This window comes from Sardina pilchardus, chromosome 5 (genome assembly GCF_963854185.1).
Source record: "Sardina pilchardus chromosome 5, fSarPil1.1, whole genome shotgun sequence".
Classification (NCBI taxonomy): domain Eukaryota; kingdom Metazoa; phylum Chordata; class Actinopteri; order Clupeiformes; family Clupeidae; genus Sardina; species Sardina pilchardus.
The window spans coordinates 212,501-238,000 of NC_084998.1; the positions used below are offsets into that span (position 1 = coordinate 212,501).

Genomic DNA, 25,500 nt, shown 5'->3' on the forward strand with positions numbered 1-25,500 from the left:
CGAAGGATTTCGGTGAAAAACACCAGTGTCCGCCACGGTGACTTTTACAGGCTTTGACGCGGAGAGTAGCAAAGAGTGCGCTAAGCAAGCGCTGACGGCGAGAGTAAATCGTTCAGCAGTCGGGCATTTCCTCCGCAACCGGGCGAAAGATGGCGTCGCCCGGCTGTAAAGAAACCGCCTGAACAGGGACTTGAACCCTGGACCCTCAGATTAAAAGTCTGATGCTCTACCGACTGAGCTATCCAGGCTTCGAGAGAGCACCCAGCTCTGCACGAACGTGGCTGTAACTTGGCTCTTCCTAACGTACGTTGGTAAGTCATGCACGGCGTGGCAAAGTTACAGCAAGCGAAACGTCTGCAGGTGCAACAGAGAATGGCTCTCCCTGCACTGAAAGCCTGCATTGCTCGAGGTTTCAATAGCAGATACAGGGAGAAGTGGGAAAGTTTATCTGTGCAGCACCTGTGGGACCTCGTGGCGCAACGGTAGCGCGTCTGACTCTAGATCAGAAGGTTGCGTGTTCAAATCACGTCGGGGTCATAGAAATCACCGCTCAACTCTTTTCACCGTCCAACTCAGCGACAGCACTTTGGCTGAAAGGCAATTAGTGGGCCTGTGAATTTCAAGCCATTACTGAAAAGCGAAGGATTTCGGTGAAAAACACCAGTGTCCGCCACGGTGACTTTTACAGGCTTTGACGCGGAGAGTAGCAAAGAGTGCGCTAAGCAAGCGCTGACGGCGAGAGTAAATCGTTCAGCAGTCGGGCATTTCCTCCGCAACAGGGCGAAAGATGGCGTCGCCCGGCTGTAAAGAAATCGCCTGAACAGGGACTTGAACCCTGGACCCTCAGATTAAAAGTCTGATGCTCTACCGACTGAGCTATCCAGGCTTCGAGAGAGCACCCAGCTCTGCACGAACGTGGCTGTAACTTGGCTCTTCCTAACGTACGTTGGTAAGTCATGCACGGCGTGGCAAAGTTACAGCAAGCGAAACGTCTGCAGGTGCAACAGAGAATGGCTCTCCCTGCACTGAAAGCCTGCATTGCTCGAGGTTTCAATAGCAGATACAGGGAGAAGTGGGAAAGTTTATCTGTGCAGCACCTGTGGGACCTCGTGGCGCAACGGTAGCGCGTCTGACTCCAGATCAGAAGGTTGCGTCTTCAAATCACGTCGGGGTCATAGAAATCACCGCTCAACTCTTTTCACCGTCCAACTCAGCGACAGCACTTTGGCTGAAAGGCAATTAGTGGGCCTGTGAATTTCAAGCCATTACTGAAAAGCGAAGGATTTCGGTGAAAAACACCAGTGTCCGCCACGGTGACTTTTACAGGCTTTGACGCGGAGAGTAGCAAAGAGTGCGCTAAGCAAGCGCTGACGGCGAGAGTAAATCGTTCAGCAGTCGGGCATTTCCTCCGCACCAGGGCGAAAGATGGCGTCGCCCGGCTGTAAAGAAATCGCCTGAACAGGGACTTGAACCCTGGACCCTCAGATTAAAAGTCTGATGCTCTACCGACTGAGCTATCCAGGCTTCGAGAGAGCACCCAGCTCTGCACGAACGTGGCTGTAACTTGGCTCTTCCTAACGTACGTTGGTAAGTCATGCACGGCGTGGCAAAGTTACAGCAAGCGAAACGTCTGCAGGTGCAACAGAGAATGGCTCTCCCTGCACTGAAAGCCTGCATTGCTCGAGGTTTCAATAGCAGATACAGGGAGAAGTGGGAAAGTTTATCTGTGCAGCACCTGTGGGACCTCGTGGCGCAACGGTAGCGAGTCTGACTCCAGATCAGAAGGTTGCGTCTTCAAATCACGTCGGGGTCATAGAAATCACCGCTCAACTCTTTTCACCGTCCAACTCAGCGACAGCACTTTGGCTGAAAGGCAATTAGTGGGCCTGTGAATTTCAAGCCATTACTGAAAAGCGAAGGATTTCGGTGAAAAACACCAGTGTCCGCCACGGTGACTTTTACAGGCTTTGACGCGGAGAGTAGCAAAGAGTGCGCTAAGCAAGCGCTGACGGCGAGAGTAAATCGTTCAGCAGTCGGGCATTTCCTCCGCACCAGGGCGAAAGATGGCGTCGCCCGGCTGTAAAGAAATCGCCTGAACAGGGACTTGAACCCTGGACCCTCAGATTAAAAGTCTGATGCTCTACCGACTGAGCTATCCAGGCTTCGAGAGAGCACCCAGCTCTGCACGAACGTGGCTGTAACTTGGCTCTTCCTAACGTACGTTGGTAAGTCATGCACGGCGTGGCAAAGTTACAGCAAGCGAAACGTCTGCAGGTGCAACAGAGAATGGCTCTCCCTGCACTGAAAGCCTGCATTGCTCGAGGTTTCAATAGCAGATACAGGGAGAAGTGGGAAAGTTTATCTGTGCAGCACCTGTGGGACCTCGTGGCGCAACGGTAGCGAGTCTGACTCCAGATCAGAAGGTTGCGTCTTCAAATCACGTCGGGGTCATAGAAATCACCGCTCAACTCTTTTCACCGTCCAACTCAGCGACAGCACTTTGGCTGAAAGGCAATTAGTGGGCCTGTGAATTTCAAGCCATTACTGAAAAGCGAAGGATTTCGGTGAAAAACACCAGTGTCCGCCACGGTGACTTTTACAGGCTTTGACGCGGAGAGTAGCAAAGAGTGCGCTAAGCAAGCGCTGACGGCGAGAGTAAATCGTTCAGCAGTCGGGCATTTCCTCCGCACCAGGGCGAAAGATGGCGTCGCCCGGCTGTAAAGAAATCGCCTGAACAGGGACTTGAACCCTGGACCCTCAGATTAAAAGTCTGATGCTCTACCGACTGAGCTATCCAGGCTTCGAGAGAGCACCCAGCTCTGCACGAACGTGGCTGTAACTTGGCTCTTCCTAACGTACGTTGGTAAGTCATGCACGGCGTGGCAAAGTTACAGCAAGCGAAACGTCTGCAGGTGCAACAGAGAATGGCTCTCCCTGCACTGAAAGCCTGCATTGCTCGAGGTTTCAATAGCAGATACAGGGAGAAGTGGGAAAGTTTATCTGTGCAGGACCTGTGGGACCTCGTGGCGCAACGGTAGCGCGTCTGACTCCAGATCAGAAGGTTGCGTGTTCAAATCACGTCGGGGTCATAGAAATCACCGCTCAACTCTTTTCACCGTCCAACTCAGCGACAGCACTTTGGCTGAAAGGCAATTAGTGGGCCTGTGAATTTCAAGCCATTACTGAAAAGCGAAGGATTTCGGTGAAAAACACCAGTGTCCGCCACGGTGACTTTTACAGGCTTTGACGCGGAGAGTAGCAAAGAGTGCGCTAAGCAAGCGCTGACGGCGAGAGTAAATCGTTCAGCAGTCGGGCATTTCCTCCGCACCAGGGCGAAAGATGGCGTCGCCCGGCTGTAAAGAAATCGCCTGAACAGGGACTTGAACCCTGGACCCTCAGATTAAAAGTCTGATGCTCTACCGACTGAGCTATCCAGGCTTCGAGAGAGCACCCAGCTCTGCACGAACGTGGCTGTAACTTGGCTCTTCCTAACGTACGTTGGTAAGTCATGCACGGCGTGGCAAAGTTACAGCAAGCGAAACGTCTGCAGGTGCAACAGAGAATGGCTCTCCCTGCACTGAAAGCCTGCATTGCTCGAGGTTTCAATAGCAGATACAGGGAGAAGTGGGAAAGTTTATCTGTGCAGGACCTGTGGGACCTCGTGGCGCAACGGTAGCGCGTCTGACTCCAGATCAGAAGGTTGCGTGTTCAAATCACGTCGGGGTCATAGAAATCACCGCTCAACTCTTTTCACCGTCCAACTCAGCGACAGCACTTTGGCTGAAAGGCAATTAGTGGGCCTGTGAATTTCAAGCCATTACTGAAAAGCGAAGGATTTCGGTGAAAAACACCAGTGTCCGCCACGGTGACTTTTACAGGCTTTGACGCGGAGAGTAGCAAAGAGTGCGCTAAGCAAGCGCTGACGGCGAGAGTAAATCGTTCAGCAGTCGGGCATTTCCTCCGCAACAGGGCGAAAGATGGCGTCGCCCGGCTGTAAAGAAACCGCCTGAACAGGGACTTGAACCCTGGACCCTCAGATTAAAAGTCTGATGCTCTACCGACTGAGCTATCCAGGCTTCGAGAGAGCACCCAGCTCTGCACGAACGTGGCTGTAACTTGGCTCTTCCTAACGTACGTTGGTAAGTCATGCACGGCGTGGCAAAGTTACAGCAAGCGAAACGTCTGCAGGTGCAACAGAGAATGGCTCTCCCTGCACTGAAAGCCTGCATTGCTCGAGGTTTCAATAGCAGATACAGGGAGAAGTGGGAAAGTTTATCTGTGCAGCACCTGTGGTACCTCGTGGCGCAACGGTAGCGCGTCTGACTCCAGATCAGAAGGTTGCGTGTTCAAATCACGTCGGGGTCATAGAAATCACCGCTCAACTCTTTTCACCGTCCAACTCAGCGACAGCACTTTGGCTGAAAGGCAATTAGTGGGCCTGTGAATTTCAAGCCATTACTGAAAAGCGAAGGATTTCGGTGAAAAACACCAGTGTTCGCCACGGTGACTTTTACAGGCTTTGACGCGGAGAGTAGCAAAGAGTGCGCTAAGCAAGCGCTGACGGCGAGAGTAAATCGTTCAGCAGTCGGGCATTTCCTCCGCAACAGGGCGAAAGATGGCGTCGCCCGGCTGTAAAGAAACCGCCTGAACAGGGACTTGAACCCTGGACCCTCAGATTAAAAGTCTGATGCTCTACCGACTGAGCTATCCAGGCTTCGAGAGAGCACCCAGCTCTGCACGAACGTGGCTGTAACTTGGCTCTTCCTAACGTACGTTGGTAAGTCATGCACGGCGTGGCAAAGTTACAGCAAGCGAAACGTCTGCAGGTGCAACAGAGAATGGCTCTCCCTGCACTGAAAGCCTGCATTGCTCGAGGTTTCAATAGCAGATACAGGGAGAAGTGGGAAAGTTTATCTGTGCAGCACCTGTGGTACCTCGTGGCGCAACGGTAGCGCGTCTGACTCCAGATCAGAAGGTTGCGTGTTCAAATCACGTCGGGGTCATAGAAATCACCGCTCAACTCTTTTCACCGTCCAACTCAGCGACAGCACTTTGGCTGAAAGGCAATTAGTGGGCCTGTGAATTTCAAGCCATTACTGAAAAGCGAAGGATTTCGGTGAAAAACACCAGTGTTCGCCACGGTGACTTTTACAGGCTTTGACGCGGAGAGTAGCAAAGAGTGCGCTAAGCAAGCGCTGACGGCGAGAGTAAATCGTTCAGCAGTCGGGCATTTCCTCCGCAACAGGGCGAAAGATGGCGTCGCCCGGCTGTAAAGAAACCGCCTGAACAGGGACTTGAACCCTGGACCCTCAGATTAAAAGTCTGATGCTCTACCGACTGAGCTATCCAGGCTTCGAGAGAGCACCCAGCTCTGCACGAACGTGGCTGTAACTTGGCTCTTCCTAACGTACGTTGGTAAGTCATGCACGGCGTGGCAAAGTTACAGCAAGCGAAACGTCTGCAGGTGCAACAGAGAATGGCTCTCCCTGCACTGAAAGCCTGCATTGCTCGAGGTTTCAATAGCAGATACAGGGAGAAGTGGGAAAGTTTATCTGTGCAGCACCTGTGGTACCTCGTGGCGCAACGGTAGCGCGTCTGACTCCAGATCAGAAGGTTGCGTGTTCAAATCACGTCGGGGTCATAGAAATCACCGCTCAACTCTTTTCACCGTCCAACTCAGCGACAGCACTTTGGCTGAAAGGCAATTAGTGGGCCTGTGAATTTCAAGCCATTACTGAAAAGCGAAGGATTTCGGTGAAAAACACCAGTGTCCGCCACGGTGACTTTTACAGGCTTTGACGCGGAGAGTAGCAAAGAGTGCGCTAAGCAAGCGCTGACGGCGAGAGTAAATCGTTCAGCAGTCGGGCATTTCCTCCGCACCAGGGCGAAAGATGGCGTCGCCCGGCTGTAAAGAAACCGCCTGAACAGGGACTTGAACCCTGGACCCTCAGATTAAAAGTCTGATGCTCTACCGACTGAGCTATCCAGGCTTCGAGAGAGCACCCAGCTCTGCACGAACGTGGCTGTAACTTGGCTCTTCCTAACGTACGTTGGTAAGTCATGCACGGCGTGGCAAAGTTACAGCAAGCGAAACGTCTGCAGGTGCAACAGAGAATGGCTCTCCCTGCACTGAAAGCCTGCATTGCTCGAGGTTTCAATAGCAGATACAGGGAGAAGTGGGAAAGTTTATCTGTGCAGCACCTGTGGGACCTCGTGGCGCAACGGTAGCGCGTCTGACTCCAGATCAGAAGGTTGCGTGTTCAAATCACGTCGGGGTCATAGAAATCACCGCTCAACTCTTTTCACCGTCCAACTCAGCGACAGCACTTTGGCTGAAAGGCAATTAGTGGGCCTGTGAATTTCAAGCCATTACTGAAAAGCGAAGGATTTCGGTGAAAAACACCAGTGTCCGCCACGGTGACTTTTAGAGGCTTTGACGCGGAGAGTAGCAAAGAGTGCGCTAAGCAAGCGCTGACGGCGAGAGTAAATCGTTCAGCAGTCGGGCATTTCCTCCGCAACAGGGCGAAAGATGGCGTCGCCAGGCTGTAAAGAAATCGCCTGAACAGGGACTTGAACCCTGGACCTTCAGATTAAAAGTCTGATGCTCTACCGACTGAGCTATCCAGGCTTCGAGAGAGCACCCAGCTCTGCACGAACGTGGCTGTAACTTGGCTCTTCCTAACGTACGTTGGTAAGTCATGCACGGCGTGGCAAAGTTACAGCAAGCGAAACGTCTGCAGGTGCAACAGAGAATGGCTCTCCCTGCACTGAAAGCCTGCATTGCTCGAGGTTTCAATAGCAGATACAGGGAGAAGTGGGAAAGTTTATCTGTGCAGCACCTGTGGGACCTCGTGGCGCAACGGTAGCGCGTCTGACTCCAGATCAGAAGGTTGCGTGTTCAAATCACGTCGGGGTCATAGAAATCACCGCTCAACTCTTTTCACCGTCCAACTCAGCGACAGCACTTTGGCTGAAGGGCAATTAGTGGGCCTGTGAATTTCAAGCCATTACTGAAAAGCGAAGGATTTCGGTGAAAAACACCAGTGTCCGCCACGGTGACTTTTACAGGCTTTGACGCGGAGAGTAGCAAAGAGTGCGCTAAGCAAGCGCTGACGGCGAGAGTAAATCGTTCAGCAGTCGGGCATTTCCTCCGCAACAGGGCGAAAGATGGCGTCGCCCGGCTGTAAAGAAACCGCCTGAACAGGGACTTGAACCCTGGACCCTCAGATTAAAAGTCTGATGCTCTACCGACTGAGCTATCCAGGCTTCGAGAGAGCACCCAGCTCTGCACGAACGTGGCTGTAACTTGGCTCTTCCTAACGTACGTTGGTAAGTCATGCACGGCGTGGCAAAGTTACAGCAAGCGAAACGTCTGCAGGTGCAACAGAGAATGGCTCTCCCTGCAATGAAAGCCTGCATTGCTCGAGGTTTCAATAGCAGATACAGGGAGAAGTGGGAAAGTTTATCTGTGCAGCACCTGTGGGACCTCGTGGCGCAACGGTAGCGCGTCTGACTCCAGATCAGAAGGTTGCGTGTTCAAATCACGTCGGGGTCATAGAAATCACCGCTCAACTCTTTTCACCGTCCAACTCAGCGACAGCACTTTGGCTGAAAGGCAATTAGTGGGCCTGTGAATTTCAAGCCATTACTGAAAAGCGAAGGATTTCGGTGAAAAACACCAGTGTCCGCCACGGTGACTTTTACAGGCTTTGACGCGGAGAGTAGCAAAGAGTGCGCTAAGCAAGCGCTGACGGCGAGAGTAAATCGTTCAGCAGTCGGGCATTTCCTCCGCACCAGGGCGAAAGATGGCGTCGCCCGGCTGTAAAGAAATCGCCTGAACAGGGACTTGAACCCTGGACCCTCAGATTAAAAGTCTGATGCTCTACCGACTGAGCTATCCAGGCTTCGAGAGAGCACCCAGCTCTGCACGAACCTGGCTGTAACTTGGCTCTTCCTAACGTACGTTGGTAAGTCATGCACGGCGTGGCAAAGTTACAGCAAGCGAAACGTCTGCAGGTGCAACAGAGAATGGCTCTCCCTGCACTGAAAGCCTGCATTGCTCGAGGTTTCAATAGCAGATACAGGGAGAAGTGGGAAAGTTTATCTGTGCAGCACCTGTGGGTAGGCCTGTCGCGATATTCAATAAATCAATAAATCGCACGATAAAAAAAATGAGCTCGATAACTTTTCCGGCCGCGATAATTTCCATTTTCATGCTTGATTGTTTTTCTTCTTCTCTCTCTCTCTCTCTCTCTCTCTCTCTCTCTCTCTCTACGAAAGAGAGGATAACCACGGTGCTTCCTTTAGCGCAGCCTAACGAGGAGTGAACCCTCATGTCAGTCAGTTGTCAGACATGTATCTTTCAATAACATGACGGACAACTTTACTTTCTTACATTCATTTGATTAACAGGCTAGACGAGGCTTTGGCGATTGGCCTAAGCACACTGAAGAGGCTTTCTGTTGTAGCTTGACAGGTATGGGGGTAAAAATAGTGATAATGCAGTTCAGAAAATCATGAAATAAGCTACGTTTTTTCATCATCTGATAAAGACACACTCCGCAAAGTCTGCACTCCGCTGAGAGCTCAAGAATCAGCCAAAACAGCCGGCAGCTCCGGTTAAAATGTCGTAAGCTAATTGTCAGCTGTGGTGAAATGTGTTCGTAATCAACGTTATATGTCATAAACGTAGCATACCTATGAAAAGGCTTTGCAGTAGGATTATCCGATGACCAACCAACTTATTGCTTCAATTTGTATTTTATGTGACGTGCAAATGCTGGGTTCATGCCGTTTTGCGCAAGTTTCAAATGTTTAGCTGACTGCGTAGGCCTAATTGATCAGCTATGATGACATTTAGTTCCGTGCATAAGGCTTAGCAACTGTCACTCTACACGCCCCCTGTTGCATGTCACGTTTTAATTTGCTGGCCCTTAAACAGAGTCTTAGTAGAGACTGAGAGTCCATTGTATTTATTGTTTTTGGTTGTTTTGTTCATTTATTGTGGATATTTAAAAATGTCTTCCCATTCCAGTTCCTTATTCTTTAGAAATACAAGTTATTGATCTTTGAAAAGGTGTACCTGCATTATTATGCCATTATCATTATATTAGATAAAATTGATCTCAGAACGGCAATATTATCGTTTATCGCAATAATTTCTGGGACAATTTATCGTCCAGCAAAATTTGTTATCGTGACAGGCCTACCTGTGGGACCTCGTGGCGCAACGGTAGCGCGTCTGACTCCAGATCAGAAGGTTGTGTGTTCAAATCACGTCGGGGTCATAGAAATCACCGCTCAACTCTTTTCACCGTCCAACTCAGCGACAGCACTTTGGCTGAAAGGCAATTAGTGGGCCTGTGAATTTCAAGCCATTACTGAAAAGCGAAGGATTTCGGTGAAAAACACCAGTGTCCGCCACGGTGACTTTTAGAGGCTTTGACGCGGAGAGTAGCAAAGAGTGCGCTAAGCAAGCGCTGACGGCGAGAGTAAATCGTTCAGCAGTCGGGCATTTCCTCCGCAACAGGGCGAAAGATGGCGTCGCCAGGCTGTAAAGAAATCGCCTGAACAGGGACTTGAACCCTGGACCCTCAGATTAAAAGTCTGATGCTCTACCGACTGAGCTATCCAGGCTTCGAGAGAGCACCCAGCTCTGCACGAACGTGGCTGTAACTTGGCTCTTCCTAACGTACGTTGGTAAGTCATGCACGGCGTGGCAAAGTTACAGCAAGCGAAACGTCTGCAGGTGCAACAGAGAATGGCTCTCCCTGCACTGAAAGCCTGCATTGCTCGAGGTTTCAATAGCAGATACAGGGAGAAGTGGGAAAGTTTATCTGTGCAGCACCTGTGGGACCTCGTGGCGCAACGGTAGCGCGTCTGACTCCAGATCAGAAGGTTGCGTGTTCAAATCACGTCGGGGTCATAGAAATCACCGCTCAACTCTTTTCACCGTCCAACTCAGCGACAGCACTTTGGCTGAAAGGCAATTAGTGGGCCTGTGAATTTCAAGCCATTACTGAAAAGCGAAGGATTTCGGTGAAAAACACCAGTGTCCGCCACGGTGACTTTTACAGGCTTTGACGCGGAGAGTAGCAAAGAGTGCGCTAAGCAAGCGCTGACGGCGAGAGTAAATCGTTCAGCAGTCGGGCATTTCCTCCGCAACAGGGCGAAAGATGGCGTCGCCCGGCTGTAAAGAAACCGCCTGAACAGGGACTTGAACCCTGGACCCTCAGATTAAAAGTCTGATGCTCTACCGACTGAGCTATCCAGGCTTCGAGAGAGCACCCAGCTCTGCACGAACGTGGCTGTAACTTGGCTCTTCCTAACGTACGTTGGTAAGTCATGCACGGCGTGGCAAAGTTACAGCAAGCGAAACGTCTGCAGGTGCAACAGAGAATGGCTCTCCCTGCAATGAAAGCCTGCATTGCTCGAGGTTTCAATAGCAGATACAGGGAGAAGTGGGAAAGTTTATCTGTGCAGCACCTGTGGGACCTCGTGGCGCAACGGTAGCGCGTCTGACTCCAGATCAGAAGGTTGCGTGTTCAAATCACGTCGGGGTCATAGAAATCACCGCTCAACTCTTTTCACCGTCCAACTCAGCGACAGCACTTTGGCTGAAAGGCAATTAGTGGGCCTGTGAATTTCAAGCCATTACTGAAAAGCGAAGGATTTCGGTGAAAAACACCAGTGTCCGCCACGGTGACTTTTACAGGCTTTGACGCGGAGAGTAGCAAAGAGTGCGCTAAGCAAGCGCTGACGGCGAGAGTAAATCGTTCAGCAGTCGGGCATTTCCTCCGCACCAGGGCGAAAGATGGCGTCGCCCGGCTGTAAAGAAATCGCCTGAACAGGGACTTGAACCCTGGACCCTCAGATTAAAAGTCTGATGCTCTACCGACTGAGCTATCCAGGCTTCGAGAGAGCACCCAGCTCTGCACGAACCTGGCTGTAACTTGGCTCTTCCTAACGTACGTTGGTAAGTCATGCACGGCGTGGCAAAGTTACAGCAAGCGAAACGTCTGCAGGTGCAACAGAGAATGGCTCTCCCTGCACTGAAAGCCTGCATTGCTCGAGGTTTCAATAGCAGATACAGGGAGAAGTGGGAAAGTTTATCTGTGCAGCACCTGTGGGTAGGCCTGTCGCGATATTCAATAAATCAATAAATCGCACGATAAAAAAAATGAGCTCGATAACTTTTCCGGCCGCGATAATTTCCATTTTCATGCTTGATTGTTTTTCTTCTTCTCTCTCTCTCTCTCTCTCTCTCTTTCTCTCTCTCTCTCTCTACGAAAGAGAGGATAACCACGGTGCTTCCTTTAGCGCAGCCTAACGAGGAGTGAACCCTCATGTCAGTCAGTTGTCAGACATGTATCTTTCAATAACATGACGGACAACTTTACTTTCTTACATTCATTTGATTAACAGGCTAGACGAGGCTTTGGCAATTGGCCTAAGCACACTGAAGAGGCTTTCTGTTGTAGCTTGACAGGTATGGGGGTAAAAATAGTGATAATGCAGTTCAGAAAATCATGAAATAAGCTACGTTTTTTCATCATCTGATAAAGACACACTCCGCAAAGTCTGCACTCCGCTGAGAGCTCAAGAATCAGCCAAAACAGCCGGCAGCTCCGGTTAAAATGTCGTAAGCTAATTGTCAGCTGTGGTGAAATGTGTTCGTAATCAACGTTATATGTCATAAACGTAGCATACCTATGAAAAGGCTTTGCAGTAGGATTATCCGATGACCAACCAACTTATTGCTTCAATTTGTATTTTATGTGACGTGCAAATGCTGGGTTCATGCCGTTTTGCGCAAGTTTCAAATGTTTAGCTGACTGCGTAGGCCTAATTGATCAGCTATGATGACATTTAGTTCCGTGCATAAGGCTTAGCAACTGTCACTCTACACGCCCCCTGTTGCATGTCACGTTTTAATTTGCTGGCCCTTAAACAGAGTCTTAGTAGAGACTGAGAGTCCATTGTATTTATTGTTTTTGGTTGTTTTGTTCATTTATTGTGGATATTTAAAAATGTCTTCCCATTCCAGTTCCTTATTCTTTAGAAATACAAGTTATTGATCTTTGAAAAGGTGTACCTGCATTATTATGCCATTATCATTATATTAGATAAAAATGATCTCAGAACGGCAATATTATCGTTTATCGCAATAATTTCTGGGACAATTTATCGTCCAGCAAAATTTGTTATCGTGACAGGCCTACCTGTGGGACCTCGTGGCGCAACGGTAGCGCGTCTGACTCCAGATCAGAAGGTTGTGTGTTCAAATCACGTCAGGGTCATAGAAATCACCGCTCAACTCTTTTCACCGTCCAACTCAGCGACAGCACTTTGGCTGAAAGGCAATTAGTGGGCCTGTGAATTTCAAGCCATTACTGAAAAGCGAAGGATTTCGGTGAAAAACACCAGTGTCCGCCACGGTGACTTTTAGAGGCTTTGACGCGGAGAGTAGCAAAGAGTGCGCTATGCAAGCGCTGACGGCGAGAGTAAATCGTTCAGCAGTCGGGCATTTCCTCCGCAACAGGGCGAAAGATGGCGTCGCCAGGCTGTAAAGAAATCGCCTGAACAGGGACTTGAACCCTGGACCCTCAGATTAAAAGTCTGATGCTCTACCGACTGAGCTATCCAGGCTTCGAGAGAGCACCCAGCTCTGCACGAACGTGGCTGTAACTTGGCTCTTCCTAACGTACGTTGGTAAGTCATGCACGGCGTGGCAAAGTTACAGCAAGCGAAACGTCTGCAGGTGCAACAGAGAATGGCTCTCCCTGCACTGAAAGCCTGCATTGCTCGAGGTTTCAATAGCAGATACAGGGAGAAGTGGGAAAGTTTATCTGTGCAGCACCTGTGGGACCTCGTGGCGCAACGGTAGCGCGTCTGACTCCAGATCAGAAGGTTGCGTGTTCAAATAACGTCGGGGTCATAGAAATCACCGCTCAACTCTTTTCACCGTCCAACTCAGCGACAGCACTTTGGCTGAAAGGCAATTAGTGGGCCTGTGAATTTCAAGCCATTACTGAAAAGCGAAGGATTTCGGTGAAAAACACCAGTGTCCGCCACGGTGACTTTTACAGGCTTTGACGCGGAGAGTAGCAAAGAGTGCGCTAAGCAAGCGCTGACGGCGAGAGTAAATCGTTCAGCAGTCGGGCATTTCCTCCGCAACCGGGCGAAAGATGGCGTCGCCCGGCTGTAAAGAAACCGCCTGAACAGGGACTTGAACCCTGGACCCTCAGATTAAAAGTCTGATGCTCTACCGACTGAGCTATCCAGGCTTCGAGAGAGCACCCAGCTCTGCACGAACGTGGCTGTAACTTGGCTCTTCCTAACGTACGTTGGTAAGTCATGCACGGCGTGGCAAAGTTACAGCAAGCGAAACGTCTGCAGGTGCAACAGAGAATGGCTCTCCCTGCAATGAAAGCCTGCATTGCTCGAGGTTTCAATAGCAGATACAGGGAGAAGTGGGAAAGTTTATCTGTGCAGCACCTGTGGGACCTCGTGGCGCAACGGTAGCGCGTCTGACTCCAGATCAGAAGGTTGCGTGTTCAAATCACGTCGGGGTCATAGAAATCACCGCTCAACTCTTTTCACCGTCCAACTCAGCGACAGCACTTTGGCTGAAAGGCAATTAGTGGGCCTGTGAATTTCAAGCCATTACTGAAAAGCGAAGGATTTCGGTGAAAAACACCAGTGTCCGCCACGGTGACTTTTACAGGCTTTGACGCGGAGAGTAGCAAAGAGTGCGCTAAGCAAGCGCTGACGGCGAGAGTAAATCGTTCAGCAGTCGGGCATTTCCTCCGCACCAGGGCGAAAGATGGCGTCGCCCGGCTGTAAAGAAATCGCCTGAACAGGGACTTGAACCCTGGACCCTCAGATTAAAAGTCTGATGCTCTACCGACTGAGCTATCCAGGCTTCGAGAGAGCACCCAGCTCTGCACGAACGTGGCTGTAACTTGGCTCTTCCTAACGTACGTTGGTAAGTCATGCACGGCGTGGCAAAGTTACAGCAAGCGAAACGTCTGCAGGTGCAACAGAGAATGGCTCTCCCTGCACTGAAAGCCTGCATTGCTCGAGGTTTCAATAGCAGATACAGGGAGAAGTGGGAAAGTTTATCTGTGCAGCACCTGTGGGACCTCGTGGCGCAACGGTAGCGCGTCTGACTCCAGATCAGAAGGTTGCGTGTTCAAATCACGTCGGGGTCATAGAAATCACCGCTCAACTCTTTTCACCGTCCAACTCAGCGACAGCACTTTGGCTGAAAGGCAATTAGTGGGCCTGTGAATTTCAAGCCATTACTGAAAAGCGAAGGATTTCGGTGAAAAACACCAGTGTCCGCCACGGTGACTTTTACAGGCTTTGACGCGGAGAGTAGCAAAGAGTGCGCTAAGCAAGCGCTGACGGCGAGAGTAAATCGTTCAGCAGTCGGGCATTTCCTCCGCAACAGGGCGAAAGATGGCGTCGCCCGGCTGTAAAGAAACCGCCTGAACAGGGACTTGAACCCTGGACCCTCAGATTAAAAGTCTGATGCTCTACCGACTGAGCTATCCAGGCTTCGAGAGAGCACCCAGCTCTGCACGAACGTGGCTGTAACTTGGCTCTTCCTAACGTACGTTGGTAAGTCATGCACGGCGTGGCAAAGTTACAGCAAGCGAAACGTCTGCAGGTGCAACAGAGAATGGCTCTCCCTGCAATGAAAGCCTGCATTGCTCGAGGTTTCAATAGCAGATACAGGGAGAAGTGGGAAAGTTTATCTGTGCAGCACCTGTGGGACCTCGTGGCGCAACGGTAGCGCGTCTGACTCCAGATCAGAAGGTTGCGTGTTCAAATCACGTCGGGGTCATAGAAATCACCGCTCAACTCTTTTCACCGTCCAACTCAGCGACAGCACTTTGGCTGAAAGGCAATTAGTGGGCCTGTGAATTTCAAGCCATTACTGAAAAGCGAAGGATTTCGGTGAAAAACACCAGTGTCCGCCACGGTGACTTTTACAGGCTTTGACGCGGAGAGTAGCAAAGAGTGCGCTAAGCAAGCGCTGACGGCGAGAGTAAATCGTTCAGCAGTCGGGCATTTCCTCCGCACCAGGGCGAAAGATGGCGTCGCCCGGCTGTAAAGAAATCGCCTGAACAGGGACTTGAACCCTGGACCCTCAGATTAAAAGTCTGATGCTCTACCGACTGAGCTATCCAGGCTTCGAGAGAGCACCCAGCTCTGCACGAACCTGGCTGTAACTTGGCTCTTCCTAACGTACGTTGGTAAGTCATGCACGGCGTGGCAAAGTTACAGCAAGCGAAACGTCTGCAGGTGAAACAGAGAATGGCTCTCCCTGCACTGAAAGCCTGCATTGCTCGAGGTTTCAATAGCAGATACAGGGAGAAGTGGGAAAGTTTATCTGTGCAGCACCTGTGGGTAGGCCTGTCGCGATATTCAATAAATCAATAAATCGCACGATAAAAAAAATGAGCTCGATAACTTTTCCGGCCGCGATAATTTCCATTTTCATGCTTGATTGTTTTTCTTCTTCTCTCTCTCTCTCTCTCTCTCTCTCTCTCTCTCTCTCTCTCTCTCTACGAAAGAGAGGATAACCACGGTGCTTCCTTTAGCGCAGCCTAACGAGGAGTGAACCCTCATGTCAGTCAGTTGTCAGACATGTATCTTTCAATAACATGACGGACAACTTTACTTTCTTACATTCATTTGATTAACAGGCTAGACGAGGCTTTGGCGATTGGCCTAAGCACACTGAAGAGGCTTTCTGTTGTAGCTTGACAGGTATGGGGGTAAAAATAGTGATAATGCAGTTCAGAAAATCATGAAATAAGCTACGTTTTTTCATCATCTGATAAAGACACACTCCGCAAAGTCTGCACTCCGCTGAGAGCTCAAGAATCAGCCAAAACAGCCGGCAGCTCCGGTTAAAATGTCGTAAGCTAATTGTCAGCTGTGGTGAAATGTGTTCGTAATCAACGTTATATGTCATAAACGTAGCATACCTATGAAAAGGCTTTGCAGTAGGATTATCCGATAACCAACCAACTTATTGCTTCAATTTGTATTTTATGTGACGTGCAAATGCTGGGTTCATGCCGTTTTGCGCAAGTTTCAAATGTTTAGCTGACTGCGTAGGCCTAATTGATCAGCTATGATGACATTTAGTTCCGTGCATAAGGCTTAGCAACTGTCACTCTACACGCCCCCTGTTGCATGTCACGTTTTAATTTGCTGGCCCTTAAACAGAGTCTTAGTAGAGACTGAGAGTCCATTGTATTTATTGTTTTTGGTTGTTTTGTTCATTTATTGTGGATATTTAAAAATGTCTTCCCATTCCAGTTCCTTATTCTTTAGAAATACAAGTTATTGATCTTTGAAAAGGTGTACCTGCATTATTATGCCATTATCATTATATTAGATAAAAATGATCTCAGAACGGCAATATTATCGTTTATCGCAATAATTTCTGGGACAATTTATCGTCCAGCAAAATTTGTTATCGTGACAGGCCTACCTGTGGGACCTCGTGGCGCAATGGTAGCGCGTCTGACTCCAGATCAGAAGGTTGTGTGTTCAAATCACGTCAGGGTCATAGAAATCACCGCTCAACTCTTTTCACCGTCCAACTCAGCGACAGCACTTTGGCTGAAAGGCAATTAGTGGGCCTGTGAATTTCAAGCCATTACTGAAAAGCGAAGGATTTCGGTGAAAAACACCAGTGTCCGCCACGGTGACTTTTAGAGGCTTTGACGCGGAGAGTAGCAAAGAGTGCGCTAAGCAAGCGCTGACGGCGAGAGTAAATCGTTCAGCAGTCGGGCATTTCCTCCGCAACAGGGCGAAAGATGGCGTCGCCAGGCTGTAAAGAAATCGCCTGAACAGGGACTTGAACCCTGGACCCTCAGATTAAAAGTCTGATGCTCTACCGACTGAGCTATCCAGGCTTCGAGAGAGCACCCAGCTCTGCACGAACGTGGCTGTAACTTGGCTCTTCCTAACGTACGTTGGTAAGTCATGCACGGCGTGGCAAAGTTACAGCAAGCGAAACGTCTGCAGGTGCAACAGAGAATGGCTCTCCCTGCACTGAAAGCCTGCATTGCTCGAGGTTTCAATAGCAGATACAGGGAGAAGTGGGAAAGTTTATCTGTGCAGCACCTGTGGGACCTCGTGGCGCAACGGTAGCGCGTCTGACTCCAGATCAGAAGGTTGCGTGTTCAAATCACGTAGGGGTCATAGAAATCACCGCTCAACTCTTTTCACCGTCCAACTCAGCGACAGCACTTTGGCTGAAAGGCAATTAGTGGGCCTGTGAATTTCAAGCCATTACTGAAAAGCGAAGGATTTCGGTGAAAAACACCAGTGTCCGCCACGGTGACTTTTACAGGCTTTGACGCGGAGAGTAGCAAAGAGTGCGCTAAGCAAGCGCTGACGGCGAGAGTAAATCGTTCAGCAGTCGGGCATTTCCTCCGCAACCGGGCGAAAGATGGCGTCGCCCGGCTGTAAAGAAACCGCCTGAACAGGGACTTGAACCCTGGACCCTCAGATTAAAAGTCTGATGCTCTACCGACTGAGCTATCCAGGCTTCGAGAGAGCACCCAGCTCTGCACGAACGTGGCTGTAACTTGGCTCTTCCTAACGTACGTTGGTAAGTCATGCACGGCGTGGCAAAGTTACAGCAAGGGAAACGTCTGCAGGTGCAACAGAGAATGGCTCTCCCTGCAATGAAAGCCTGCATTGCTCGAGGTTTCAATAGCAGATACAGGGAGAAGTGGGAAAGTTTATCTGTGCAGCACCTGTGGGACCTCGTGGCGCAACGGTAGCGCGTCTGACTCCAGATCAGAAGGTTGCGTTTTCAAATCACGTCGGGGTCATAGAAATCACCGCTCAACTCTTTTCACCGTCCAACTCAGCGACAGCACTTTGGCTGAAAGGCAATTAGTGGGCCTGTGAATTTCAAGCCATTACTGAAAAGCGAAGGATTTCGGTGAAAAACACCAGTGTCCGCCACGGTGACTTTTACAGGCTTTGACGCGGAGAGTAGCAAAGAGTGCGCTAAGCAAGCGCTGACGGCGAGAGTAAATCGTTCAGCAGTCGGGCATTTCCTCCGCAACCGGGCGAAAGATGGCGTCGCCCGGCTGTAAAGAAACCGCCTGAACAGGGACTTGAACCCTGGACCCTCAGATTAAAAGTCTGATGCTCTACCGACTGAGCTATCCAGGCTTCGAGAGAGCACCCAGCTCTGCACGAACGTGGCTGTAACTTGGCTCTTCCTAACGTACGTTGGTAAGTCATGCACGGCGTGGCAAAGTTACAGCAAGCGAAACGTCTGCAGGTGCAACAGAGAATGGCTCTCCCTGCAATGAAAGCCTGCATTGCTCGAGGTTTCAATAGCAGATACAGGGAGAAGTGGGAAAGTTTATCTGTGCAGCACCTGTGGGACCTCGTGGCGCAACGGTAGCGCGTCTGACTCCAGATCAGAAGGTTGCGTGTTCAAATCACGTCGGGGTCATAGAAATCACCGCTCAACTCTTTTCACCGTCCAACTCAGCGACAGCACTTTGGCTGAAAGGCAATTAGTGGGCCTGTGAATTTCAAGCCATTACTGAAAAACGAAGGATTTCGGTGAAAAACACCAGTGTCCGCCACGGTGACTTTTACAGGCTTTGACGCGGAGAGTAGCAAAGAGTGCGCTAAGCAAGCGCTGACGGCGAGAGTAAATCGTTCAGCAGTCGGGCATTTCCTCCGCACCAGGGCGAAAGATGGCGTCGCCCGGCTGTAAAGAAATCGCCTGAACAGGGACTTGAACCCTGGACCCTCAGATTAAAAGTCTGATGCTCTACCGACTGAGCTATCCAGGCTTCGAGAGAGCACCCAGCTCTGCACGAACGTGGCTGTAACTTGGCTCTTCCTAACGTACGTTGGTAAGTCATGCACGGCGTGGCAAAGTTACAGCAAGCGAAACGTCTGCAGGTGCAACAGAGAATGGCTCTCCCTGCACTGAAAGCCTGCATTGCTCGAGGTTTCAATAGCAGATACAGGGAGAAGTGGGAAAGTTTATCTGTGCAGCACCTGTGGGACCTCGTGGCGCAACGGTAGCGCGTCTGACTCCAGATCAGAAGGTTGCGTGTTCAAATCACGTCGGGGTCATAGAAATCACCGCTCAACTCTTTTCACCGTCCAACTCAGCGACAGCACTTTGGCTGAAAGGCAATTAGTGGGCCTGTGAATTTCAAGCCATTACTGAAAAGCGAAGGATTTCGGTGAAAAACACCAGTGTCCGCCACGGTGACTTTTACAGGCTTTGACGCGGAGAGTAGCAAAGAGTGCGCTAAGCAAGCGCTGACGGCGAGAGTAAATCGTTCAGCAGTCGGGCATTTCCTCCGCAACAGGGCGAAAGATGGCGTCGCCCGGCTGTAAAGAAATCGCCTGAACAGGGACTTGAACCCTGGACCCTCAGATTAAAAGTCTGATGCTCTACCGACTGAGCTATCCAGGCTTCGAGAGAGCACCCAGCTCTGCACGAACGTGGCTGTAACTTGGCTCTTCCTAACGTACGTTGGTAAGTCATGCACGGCGTGGCAAAGTTACAGCAAGCGAAACGTCTGCAGGTGCAACAGAGAATGGCTCTCCCTGCACCGAAAGCCTGCATTGCTCGAGGTTTCAATAGCAGATACAGGGAGAAGTGGGAAAGTCTATCTGTGCAGCACCTGTGGGACCTCGTGGCGCAACGGTAGCGCGTCTGACTCCAGATCAGAAGGTTGCGTGTTCAAATCACGTCGGGGTCATAGAAATCACCGCTCAACTCTTTTCACCGTCCAACTCAGCGACAGCACTTTGGCTGAAAGGCAATTAGTGGGCCTGTGAATTTCAAGCCATTACTGAAAAGCGAAGGATTTCGGTGAAAAACACCAGTGTCCGCCACGGTGACTTTTACAGGCTTTGACGCGGAGAGTAGCAAAGAGTGCGCTAAGCAAGCGCTGACGGCGAGAGTAAATCGTTCAGCAGTCGGGCATTTCCTCCGCAACCGGGCGAAAGATGGCGTCGCCCGGCTGTAAAGAAACCGCCTGAACAGGGACTTGAACCCTGGACCCTCAGATTAAAAGTCTGATGCTCTACCGACTGAGCTATCCAGGCTTCGAGAGAGCACCCAGCTCTGCACGAACGTGGCTGTAACTTGGCTCTTCCTAACGTACGTTGGTAAGTCATGCACGGCGTGGCAAAGTTACAGCAAGCGAAACGTCTGCAGGTGCAACAGAGAATGGCTCTCCCTGCAATGAAAGCCTGCATTGCTCGAGGTTTCAATAGCAGATACAGGGAGAAGTGGGAAAGTTTATCTGTGCAGCACCTGTGGGACCTCGTGGCGCAACGGTAGCGCGTCTGACTCCAGATCAGAAGGTTGCGTGTTCAAATCACGTCGGGGTCATAGAAATCACCGCTCAACTCTTTTCACCGTCCAACTCAGCGACAGCACTTTGGCTGAAAGGCAATTAGTGGGCCTGTGAATTTCAAGCCATTACTGAAAAACGAAGGATTTCGGTGAAAAACACCAGTGTCCGCCACGGTGACTTTTACAGGCTTTGACGCGGAGAGTAGCAAAGAGTGCGCTAAGCAAGCGCTGACGGCGAGAGTAAATCGTTCAGCAGTCGGGCATTTCCTCCGCACCAGGGCGAAAGATGGCGTCGCCCGGCTGTAAAGAAATCGCCTGAACAGGGACTTGAACCCTGGACCCTCAGATTAAAAGTCTGATGCTCTACCGACTGAGCTATCCAGGCTTCGAGAGAGCACCCAGCTCTGCACGAACGTGGCTGTAACTTGGCTCTTCCTAACGTACGTTGGTAAGTCATGCACGGCGTGGCAAAGTTACAGCAAGCGAAACGTCTGCAGGTGCAACAGAGAATGGCTCTCCCTGCACTGAAAGCCTGCATTGCTCGAGGTTTCAATAGCAGATACAGGGAGAAGTGGGAAAGTTTATCTGTGCAGCACCTGTGGGACCTCGTGGCGCAACGGTAGCGCGTCTGACTCCAGATCAGAAGGTTGCGTGTTCAAATCACGTCGGGGTCATAGAAATCACCGCTCAACTCTTTTCACCGTCCAACTCAGCGACAGCACTTTGGCTGAAAGGCAATTAGTGGGCCTGTGAATTTCAAGCCATTACTGAAAAGCGAAGGATTTCGGTGAAAAACACCAGTGTCCGCCACGGTGACTTTTACAGGCTTTGACGCGGAGAGTAGCAAAGAGTGCGCTAAGCAAGCGCTGACGGCGAGAGTAAATCGTTCAGCAGTCGGGCATTTCCTCCGCACCAGGGCGAAAGATGGCGTCGCCCGGCTGTAAAGAAATCGCCTGAACAGGGACTTGAACCCTGGACCCTCAGATTAAAAGTCTGATGCTCTACCGACTGAGCTATCCAGGCTTCGAGAGAGCACCCAGCTCTGCACGAACGTGGCTGTAACTTGGCTCTTCCTAACGTACGTTGGTAAGTCATGCACGGCGTGGCAAAGTTACAGCAAGCGAAACGTCTGCAGGTGCAACAGAGAATGGCTCTCCCTGCACTGAAAGCCTGCATTGCTCGAGGTTTCAATAGCAGATACAGGGAGAAGTGGGAAAGTTTATCTGTGCAGCACCTGTGGGACCTCGTGGCGCAACGGTAGCGCGTCTGACTCCAGATCAGAAGGTTGCGTGTTCAAATCACGTCGGGGTCATAGAAATCACCGCTCAACTCTTTTCACCGTCCAACTCAGCGACAGCACTTTGGCTGAAAGGCAATTAGTGGGCCTGTGAATTTCAAGCCATTACTGAAAAGCGAAGGATTTCGGTGAAAAACACCAGTGTCCGCCACGGTGACTTTTAGAGGCTTTGACGCGGAGAGTAGCAAAGAGTGCGCTAAGCAAGCGCTGACGGCGAGAGTAAATCGTTCAGCAGTCGGGCATTTCCTCCGCAACAGGGCGAAAGATGGCGTCGCCAGGCTGTAAAGAAATCGCCTGAACAGGGACTTGAACCCTGGACCCTCAGATTAAAAGTCTGATGCTCTACCGACTGAGCTATCCAGGCTTCGAGAGAGCACCCAGCTCTGCACGAACGTGGCTGTAACTTGGCTCTTCCTAACGTACGTTGGTAAGTCATGCACGGCGTGGCAAAGTTACAGCAAGCGAAACGTCTGCAGGTGCAACAGAGAATGGCTCTCCCTGCACTGAAAGCCTGCATTGCTCGAGGTTTCAATAGCAGATACAGGGAGAAGTGGGAAAGTTTATCTGTGCAGCAGCTGTGGGACCTCGTGGCGCAACGGTAGCGCGTCTGACTCCAGATCAGAAGGTTGCGTGTTCAAATCACGTCGGGGTCATAGAAATCACCGCTCAACTCTTTTCACCGTCCAACTCAGCGACAGCACTTTGGCTGAAAGGCAATTAGTGGGCCTGTGAATTTCAAGCCATTACTGAAAAGCGAAAGATTTCGGTGAAAAACACCAGTGTCCGCCACGGTGACTTTTACAGGCTTTGACGCGGAGAGTAGCAAAGAGTGCGCTAAGCAAGCGCTGACGGCGAGAGTAAATCGTTCAGCAGTCGGGCATTTCCTCCGCACCAGGGCGAAAGATGGCGTCGCCCGGCTGTAAAGAAATCGCCTGAACAGGGACTTGAACCCTGGACCCTCAGATTAAAAGTCTGATGCTCTACCGACTGAGCTATCCAGGCTTCGAGAGAGCACCCAGCTCTGCACGAACCTGGCTGTAACTTGGCTCTTCCTAACGTACGTTGGTAAGTCATGCACGGCGTGGCAAAGTTACAGCAAGCGAAACGTCTGCAGGTGCAACAGAGAATGGCTCTCCCTGCACTGAAAGCCTGCATTGCTCGAGGTTTCAATAGCAGATACAGGGAGAAGTGGGAAAGTTTATCTGTGCAGCAGCTGTGGGACCTCGTGGCGCAACGGTAGCGCGTCTGACTCCAGATCAGAAGGTTGCGTGTTCAAATCACGTCGGGGTCATAGAAATCACCGCTCAACTCTTTTCACCGTCCAACTCAGCGACAGCACTTTGGCTGAAAGGCAATTAGTGGGCCTGTGAATTTCAAGCCATTACTGAAAAGCGAAGGATTTCGGTGAAAAACACCAGTGTCCGCCACGGTGACTTTTACAGGCTTTGACGCGGAGAGTAGCAAAGAGTGCGCTAAGCAAGCGCTGACGGCGAGAGTAAATCGTTCAGCAGTCGGGCATTTCCTCCGCACCAGGGCGAAAGATGGCGTCGCCCGGCTGTAAAGAAATCGCCTGAACAGGGACTTGAACCCTGGACCCTCAGATTAAAAGTCTGATGCTCTACCGACTGAGCTATCCAGGCTTCGAGAGAGCACCCAGCTCTGCACGAACCTGGCTGTAACTTGGCTCTTCCTAACGTACGTTGGTAAGTCATGCACGGCGTGGCAAAGTTACAGCAAGCGAAACGTCTGCAGGTGCAACAGAGAATGGCTCTCCCTGCACTGAAAGCCTGCATTGCTCGAGGTTTCAATAGCAGATACAGGGAGAAGTGGGAAAGTTTATCTGTGCAGCACCTGTGGGACCTCGTGGCGCAACGGTAGCGCGTCTGACTCCAGATCAGAAGGTTGCGTGTTCAAATCACGTCGGGGTCATAGAAATCACCGCTCAACTCTTTTCACCGTCCAACTCAGCGACAGCACTTTGGCTGAAAGGCAATTAGTGGGCCTGTGAATTTCAAGCCATTACTGAAAAGCGAAGGATTTCGGTGAAAAACACCAGTGTCCGCCACGGTGACTTTTAGAGGCTTTGACGCGGAGAGTAGCAAAGAGTGCGCTAAGCAAGCGCTGACGGCGAGAGTAAATCGTTCAGCAGTCGGGCATTTCCTCCGCAACAGGGCGAAAGATGGCGTCGCCAGGCTGTAAAGAAATCGCCTGAACAGGGACTTGAACCCTGGACCCTCAGATTAAAAGTCTGATGCTCTACCGACTGAGCTATCCAGGCTTCGAGAGAGCACCCAGCTCTGCACGAACGTGGCTGTAACTTGGCTCTTCCTAACGTACGTTGGTAAGTCATGCACGGCGTGGCAAAGTTACAGCAAGCGAAACGTCTGCAGGTGCAACAGAGAATGGCTCTCCCTGCACTGAAAGCCTGCATTGCTCGAGGTTTCAATAGCAGATACAGGGAGAAGTGGGAAAGTTTATCTGTGCAGCAGCTGTGGGACCTCGTGGCGCAACGGTAGCGCGTCTGACTCCAGATCAGAAGATTGCGTGTTCAAATCACGTCGGGGTCATAGAAATCACCGCTCAACTCTTTTCACCGTCCAACTCAGCGACAGCACTTTGGCTGAAAGGCAATTAGTGGGCCTGTGAATTTCAAGCCATTACTGAAAAGCGAAAGATTTCGGTGAAAAACACCAGTGTCCGCCACGGTGACTTTTACAGGCTTTGACGCGGAGAGTAGCAAAGAGTGCGCTAAGCAAGCGCTGACGGCGAGAGTAAATCGTTCAGCAGTCGGGCATTTCCTCCGCACCAGGGCGAAAGATGGCGTCGCCCGGCTGTAAAGAAATCGCCTGAACAGGGACTTGAACCCTGGACCCTCAGATTAAAAGTCTGATGCTCTACCGACTGAGCTATCCAGGCTTCGAGAGAGCACCCAGCTCTGCACGAACCTGGCTGTAACTTGGCTCTTCCTAACGTACGTTGGTAAGTCATGCACGGCGTGGCAAAGTTACAGCAAGCGAAACGTCTGCAGGTGCAACAGAGAATGGCTCTCCCTGCACTGAAAGCCTGCATTGCTCGAGGTTTCAATAGCAGATACAGGGAGAAGTGGGAAAGTTTATCTGTGCAGCAGCTGTGGGACCTCGTGGCGCAACGGTAGCGCGTCTGACTCCAGATCAGAAGGTTGCGTGTTCAAATCACGTCGGGGTCATAGAAATCACCGCTCAACTCTTTTCACCGTCCAACTCAGCGACAGCACTTTGGCTGAAAGGCAATTAGTGGGCCTGTGAATTTCAAGCCATTACTGAAAAGCGAAGGATTTCGGTGAAAAACACCAGTGTCCGCCACGGTGACTTTTACAGGCTTTGACGCGGAGAGTAGCAAAGAGTGCGCTAAGCAAGCGCTGACGGCGAGAGTAAATCGTTCAGCAGTCGGGCATTTCCTCCGCACCAGGGCGAAAGATGGCGTCGCCCGGCTGTAAAGAAATCGCCTGAACAGGGACTTGAACCCTGGACCCTCAGATTAAAAGTCTGATGCTCTACCGACTGAGCTATCCAGGCTTCGAGAGAGCACCCAGCTCTGCACGAACCTGGCTGTAACTTGGCTCTTCCTAACGTACGTTGGTAAGTCATGCACGGCGTGGCAAAGTTACAGCAAGCGAAACGTCTGCAGGTGCAACAGAGAATGGCTCTCCCTGCACTGAAAGCCTGCATTGCTCGAGGTTTCAATAGCAGATACAGGGAGAAGTGGGAAAGTTTATCTGTGCAGCACCTGTGGGACCTCGTGGCGCAACGGTAGCGCGTCTGACTCCAGATCAGAAGGTTGC

At 50.9% G+C, this 25,500-nt stretch overlaps 55 non-coding genes across 55 annotated transcripts; 20 read left to right on the plus strand and 35 right to left on the minus strand.

Moving 5' to 3' along the window:
* Positions 1–175: 175 nt before the first annotated feature.
* Positions 176–248, minus strand: trnak-uuu (transfer RNA lysine (anticodon UUU)). The gene has a single exon. It is a non-coding gene; the product is annotated as a tRNA-Lys (tRNA).
* Positions 249–813: 565 nt separating this feature from the next.
* trnak-uuu (transfer RNA lysine (anticodon UUU)) lies at positions 814–886 on the minus strand. The gene has a single exon. It is a non-coding gene; the product is annotated as a tRNA-Lys (tRNA).
* Positions 887–1,451: 565 nt separating this feature from the next.
* On the minus strand, positions 1,452–1,524 carry trnak-uuu (transfer RNA lysine (anticodon UUU)). Its single transcript has one exon. It is a non-coding gene; the product is annotated as a tRNA-Lys (tRNA).
* Positions 1,525–2,089: 565 nt separating this feature from the next.
* Positions 2,090–2,162, minus strand: trnak-uuu (transfer RNA lysine (anticodon UUU)). Its single transcript has one exon. It is a non-coding gene; the product is annotated as a tRNA-Lys (tRNA).
* Positions 2,163–2,727: 565 nt separating this feature from the next.
* trnak-uuu (transfer RNA lysine (anticodon UUU)) lies at positions 2,728–2,800 on the minus strand. Its single transcript has one exon. It is a non-coding gene; the product is annotated as a tRNA-Lys (tRNA).
* A 217-nt stretch (positions 2,801–3,017) lies between these two features.
* trnaw-cca (transfer RNA tryptophan (anticodon CCA)) lies at positions 3,018–3,089 on the plus strand. Its single transcript has one exon. It is a non-coding gene; the product is annotated as a tRNA-Trp (tRNA).
* Positions 3,090–3,365: 276 nt separating this feature from the next.
* Positions 3,366–3,438, minus strand: trnak-uuu (transfer RNA lysine (anticodon UUU)). Its single transcript has one exon. It is a non-coding gene; the product is annotated as a tRNA-Lys (tRNA).
* Positions 3,439–3,655: 217 nt separating this feature from the next.
* On the plus strand, positions 3,656–3,727 carry trnaw-cca (transfer RNA tryptophan (anticodon CCA)). Its single transcript has one exon. It is a non-coding gene; the product is annotated as a tRNA-Trp (tRNA).
* A 276-nt stretch (positions 3,728–4,003) lies between these two features.
* Positions 4,004–4,076, minus strand: trnak-uuu (transfer RNA lysine (anticodon UUU)). Its single transcript has one exon. It is a non-coding gene; the product is annotated as a tRNA-Lys (tRNA).
* A 565-nt stretch (positions 4,077–4,641) lies between these two features.
* Positions 4,642–4,714, minus strand: trnak-uuu (transfer RNA lysine (anticodon UUU)). The gene has a single exon. It is a non-coding gene; the product is annotated as a tRNA-Lys (tRNA).
* A 565-nt stretch (positions 4,715–5,279) lies between these two features.
* On the minus strand, positions 5,280–5,352 carry trnak-uuu (transfer RNA lysine (anticodon UUU)). Its single transcript has one exon. It is a non-coding gene; the product is annotated as a tRNA-Lys (tRNA).
* A 565-nt stretch (positions 5,353–5,917) lies between these two features.
* Positions 5,918–5,990, minus strand: trnak-uuu (transfer RNA lysine (anticodon UUU)). The gene has a single exon. It is a non-coding gene; the product is annotated as a tRNA-Lys (tRNA).
* Positions 5,991–6,207: 217 nt separating this feature from the next.
* Positions 6,208–6,279, plus strand: trnaw-cca (transfer RNA tryptophan (anticodon CCA)). Its single transcript has one exon. It is a non-coding gene; the product is annotated as a tRNA-Trp (tRNA).
* Positions 6,280–6,555: 276 nt separating this feature from the next.
* trnak-uuu (transfer RNA lysine (anticodon UUU)) lies at positions 6,556–6,628 on the minus strand. The gene has a single exon. It is a non-coding gene; the product is annotated as a tRNA-Lys (tRNA).
* A 217-nt stretch (positions 6,629–6,845) lies between these two features.
* trnaw-cca (transfer RNA tryptophan (anticodon CCA)) lies at positions 6,846–6,917 on the plus strand. The gene has a single exon. It is a non-coding gene; the product is annotated as a tRNA-Trp (tRNA).
* Positions 6,918–7,193: 276 nt separating this feature from the next.
* Positions 7,194–7,266, minus strand: trnak-uuu (transfer RNA lysine (anticodon UUU)). The gene has a single exon. It is a non-coding gene; the product is annotated as a tRNA-Lys (tRNA).
* Positions 7,267–7,483: 217 nt separating this feature from the next.
* trnaw-cca (transfer RNA tryptophan (anticodon CCA)) lies at positions 7,484–7,555 on the plus strand. Its single transcript has one exon. It is a non-coding gene; the product is annotated as a tRNA-Trp (tRNA).
* Positions 7,556–7,831: 276 nt separating this feature from the next.
* trnak-uuu (transfer RNA lysine (anticodon UUU)) lies at positions 7,832–7,904 on the minus strand. Its single transcript has one exon. It is a non-coding gene; the product is annotated as a tRNA-Lys (tRNA).
* Positions 7,905–9,563: 1,659 nt separating this feature from the next.
* On the minus strand, positions 9,564–9,636 carry trnak-uuu (transfer RNA lysine (anticodon UUU)). The gene has a single exon. It is a non-coding gene; the product is annotated as a tRNA-Lys (tRNA).
* A 217-nt stretch (positions 9,637–9,853) lies between these two features.
* trnaw-cca (transfer RNA tryptophan (anticodon CCA)) lies at positions 9,854–9,925 on the plus strand. The gene has a single exon. It is a non-coding gene; the product is annotated as a tRNA-Trp (tRNA).
* A 276-nt stretch (positions 9,926–10,201) lies between these two features.
* trnak-uuu (transfer RNA lysine (anticodon UUU)) lies at positions 10,202–10,274 on the minus strand. Its single transcript has one exon. It is a non-coding gene; the product is annotated as a tRNA-Lys (tRNA).
* Positions 10,275–10,491: 217 nt separating this feature from the next.
* trnaw-cca (transfer RNA tryptophan (anticodon CCA)) lies at positions 10,492–10,563 on the plus strand. The gene has a single exon. It is a non-coding gene; the product is annotated as a tRNA-Trp (tRNA).
* Positions 10,564–10,839: 276 nt separating this feature from the next.
* Positions 10,840–10,912, minus strand: trnak-uuu (transfer RNA lysine (anticodon UUU)). Its single transcript has one exon. It is a non-coding gene; the product is annotated as a tRNA-Lys (tRNA).
* Positions 10,913–12,575: 1,663 nt separating this feature from the next.
* On the minus strand, positions 12,576–12,648 carry trnak-uuu (transfer RNA lysine (anticodon UUU)). Its single transcript has one exon. It is a non-coding gene; the product is annotated as a tRNA-Lys (tRNA).
* Positions 12,649–13,213: 565 nt separating this feature from the next.
* trnak-uuu (transfer RNA lysine (anticodon UUU)) lies at positions 13,214–13,286 on the minus strand. The gene has a single exon. It is a non-coding gene; the product is annotated as a tRNA-Lys (tRNA).
* A 217-nt stretch (positions 13,287–13,503) lies between these two features.
* trnaw-cca (transfer RNA tryptophan (anticodon CCA)) lies at positions 13,504–13,575 on the plus strand. Its single transcript has one exon. It is a non-coding gene; the product is annotated as a tRNA-Trp (tRNA).
* A 276-nt stretch (positions 13,576–13,851) lies between these two features.
* On the minus strand, positions 13,852–13,924 carry trnak-uuu (transfer RNA lysine (anticodon UUU)). Its single transcript has one exon. It is a non-coding gene; the product is annotated as a tRNA-Lys (tRNA).
* A 217-nt stretch (positions 13,925–14,141) lies between these two features.
* On the plus strand, positions 14,142–14,213 carry trnaw-cca (transfer RNA tryptophan (anticodon CCA)). Its single transcript has one exon. It is a non-coding gene; the product is annotated as a tRNA-Trp (tRNA).
* A 276-nt stretch (positions 14,214–14,489) lies between these two features.
* trnak-uuu (transfer RNA lysine (anticodon UUU)) lies at positions 14,490–14,562 on the minus strand. The gene has a single exon. It is a non-coding gene; the product is annotated as a tRNA-Lys (tRNA).
* Positions 14,563–14,779: 217 nt separating this feature from the next.
* On the plus strand, positions 14,780–14,851 carry trnaw-cca (transfer RNA tryptophan (anticodon CCA)). The gene has a single exon. It is a non-coding gene; the product is annotated as a tRNA-Trp (tRNA).
* A 276-nt stretch (positions 14,852–15,127) lies between these two features.
* Positions 15,128–15,200, minus strand: trnak-uuu (transfer RNA lysine (anticodon UUU)). Its single transcript has one exon. It is a non-coding gene; the product is annotated as a tRNA-Lys (tRNA).
* Positions 15,201–16,867: 1,667 nt separating this feature from the next.
* Positions 16,868–16,940, minus strand: trnak-uuu (transfer RNA lysine (anticodon UUU)). The gene has a single exon. It is a non-coding gene; the product is annotated as a tRNA-Lys (tRNA).
* A 565-nt stretch (positions 16,941–17,505) lies between these two features.
* trnak-uuu (transfer RNA lysine (anticodon UUU)) lies at positions 17,506–17,578 on the minus strand. Its single transcript has one exon. It is a non-coding gene; the product is annotated as a tRNA-Lys (tRNA).
* A 565-nt stretch (positions 17,579–18,143) lies between these two features.
* On the minus strand, positions 18,144–18,216 carry trnak-uuu (transfer RNA lysine (anticodon UUU)). Its single transcript has one exon. It is a non-coding gene; the product is annotated as a tRNA-Lys (tRNA).
* A 217-nt stretch (positions 18,217–18,433) lies between these two features.
* trnaw-cca (transfer RNA tryptophan (anticodon CCA)) lies at positions 18,434–18,505 on the plus strand. The gene has a single exon. It is a non-coding gene; the product is annotated as a tRNA-Trp (tRNA).
* A 276-nt stretch (positions 18,506–18,781) lies between these two features.
* On the minus strand, positions 18,782–18,854 carry trnak-uuu (transfer RNA lysine (anticodon UUU)). Its single transcript has one exon. It is a non-coding gene; the product is annotated as a tRNA-Lys (tRNA).
* Positions 18,855–19,071: 217 nt separating this feature from the next.
* On the plus strand, positions 19,072–19,143 carry trnaw-cca (transfer RNA tryptophan (anticodon CCA)). Its single transcript has one exon. It is a non-coding gene; the product is annotated as a tRNA-Trp (tRNA).
* A 276-nt stretch (positions 19,144–19,419) lies between these two features.
* Positions 19,420–19,492, minus strand: trnak-uuu (transfer RNA lysine (anticodon UUU)). Its single transcript has one exon. It is a non-coding gene; the product is annotated as a tRNA-Lys (tRNA).
* A 217-nt stretch (positions 19,493–19,709) lies between these two features.
* On the plus strand, positions 19,710–19,781 carry trnaw-cca (transfer RNA tryptophan (anticodon CCA)). Its single transcript has one exon. It is a non-coding gene; the product is annotated as a tRNA-Trp (tRNA).
* A 276-nt stretch (positions 19,782–20,057) lies between these two features.
* Positions 20,058–20,130, minus strand: trnak-uuu (transfer RNA lysine (anticodon UUU)). The gene has a single exon. It is a non-coding gene; the product is annotated as a tRNA-Lys (tRNA).
* Positions 20,131–20,347: 217 nt separating this feature from the next.
* trnaw-cca (transfer RNA tryptophan (anticodon CCA)) lies at positions 20,348–20,419 on the plus strand. The gene has a single exon. It is a non-coding gene; the product is annotated as a tRNA-Trp (tRNA).
* Positions 20,420–20,695: 276 nt separating this feature from the next.
* On the minus strand, positions 20,696–20,768 carry trnak-uuu (transfer RNA lysine (anticodon UUU)). Its single transcript has one exon. It is a non-coding gene; the product is annotated as a tRNA-Lys (tRNA).
* A 217-nt stretch (positions 20,769–20,985) lies between these two features.
* Positions 20,986–21,057, plus strand: trnaw-cca (transfer RNA tryptophan (anticodon CCA)). Its single transcript has one exon. It is a non-coding gene; the product is annotated as a tRNA-Trp (tRNA).
* A 276-nt stretch (positions 21,058–21,333) lies between these two features.
* trnak-uuu (transfer RNA lysine (anticodon UUU)) lies at positions 21,334–21,406 on the minus strand. Its single transcript has one exon. It is a non-coding gene; the product is annotated as a tRNA-Lys (tRNA).
* Positions 21,407–21,623: 217 nt separating this feature from the next.
* Positions 21,624–21,695, plus strand: trnaw-cca (transfer RNA tryptophan (anticodon CCA)). The gene has a single exon. It is a non-coding gene; the product is annotated as a tRNA-Trp (tRNA).
* Positions 21,696–21,971: 276 nt separating this feature from the next.
* trnak-uuu (transfer RNA lysine (anticodon UUU)) lies at positions 21,972–22,044 on the minus strand. The gene has a single exon. It is a non-coding gene; the product is annotated as a tRNA-Lys (tRNA).
* Positions 22,045–22,261: 217 nt separating this feature from the next.
* Positions 22,262–22,333, plus strand: trnaw-cca (transfer RNA tryptophan (anticodon CCA)). The gene has a single exon. It is a non-coding gene; the product is annotated as a tRNA-Trp (tRNA).
* Positions 22,334–22,609: 276 nt separating this feature from the next.
* trnak-uuu (transfer RNA lysine (anticodon UUU)) lies at positions 22,610–22,682 on the minus strand. Its single transcript has one exon. It is a non-coding gene; the product is annotated as a tRNA-Lys (tRNA).
* Positions 22,683–22,899: 217 nt separating this feature from the next.
* On the plus strand, positions 22,900–22,971 carry trnaw-cca (transfer RNA tryptophan (anticodon CCA)). The gene has a single exon. It is a non-coding gene; the product is annotated as a tRNA-Trp (tRNA).
* Positions 22,972–23,247: 276 nt separating this feature from the next.
* Positions 23,248–23,320, minus strand: trnak-uuu (transfer RNA lysine (anticodon UUU)). The gene has a single exon. It is a non-coding gene; the product is annotated as a tRNA-Lys (tRNA).
* A 217-nt stretch (positions 23,321–23,537) lies between these two features.
* trnaw-cca (transfer RNA tryptophan (anticodon CCA)) lies at positions 23,538–23,609 on the plus strand. The gene has a single exon. It is a non-coding gene; the product is annotated as a tRNA-Trp (tRNA).
* A 276-nt stretch (positions 23,610–23,885) lies between these two features.
* Positions 23,886–23,958, minus strand: trnak-uuu (transfer RNA lysine (anticodon UUU)). Its single transcript has one exon. It is a non-coding gene; the product is annotated as a tRNA-Lys (tRNA).
* Positions 23,959–24,523: 565 nt separating this feature from the next.
* Positions 24,524–24,596, minus strand: trnak-uuu (transfer RNA lysine (anticodon UUU)). The gene has a single exon. It is a non-coding gene; the product is annotated as a tRNA-Lys (tRNA).
* Positions 24,597–24,813: 217 nt separating this feature from the next.
* trnaw-cca (transfer RNA tryptophan (anticodon CCA)) lies at positions 24,814–24,885 on the plus strand. Its single transcript has one exon. It is a non-coding gene; the product is annotated as a tRNA-Trp (tRNA).
* Positions 24,886–25,161: 276 nt separating this feature from the next.
* On the minus strand, positions 25,162–25,234 carry trnak-uuu (transfer RNA lysine (anticodon UUU)). Its single transcript has one exon. It is a non-coding gene; the product is annotated as a tRNA-Lys (tRNA).
* Between the last annotated feature and the right edge of the window lie 266 nt (positions 25,235–25,500).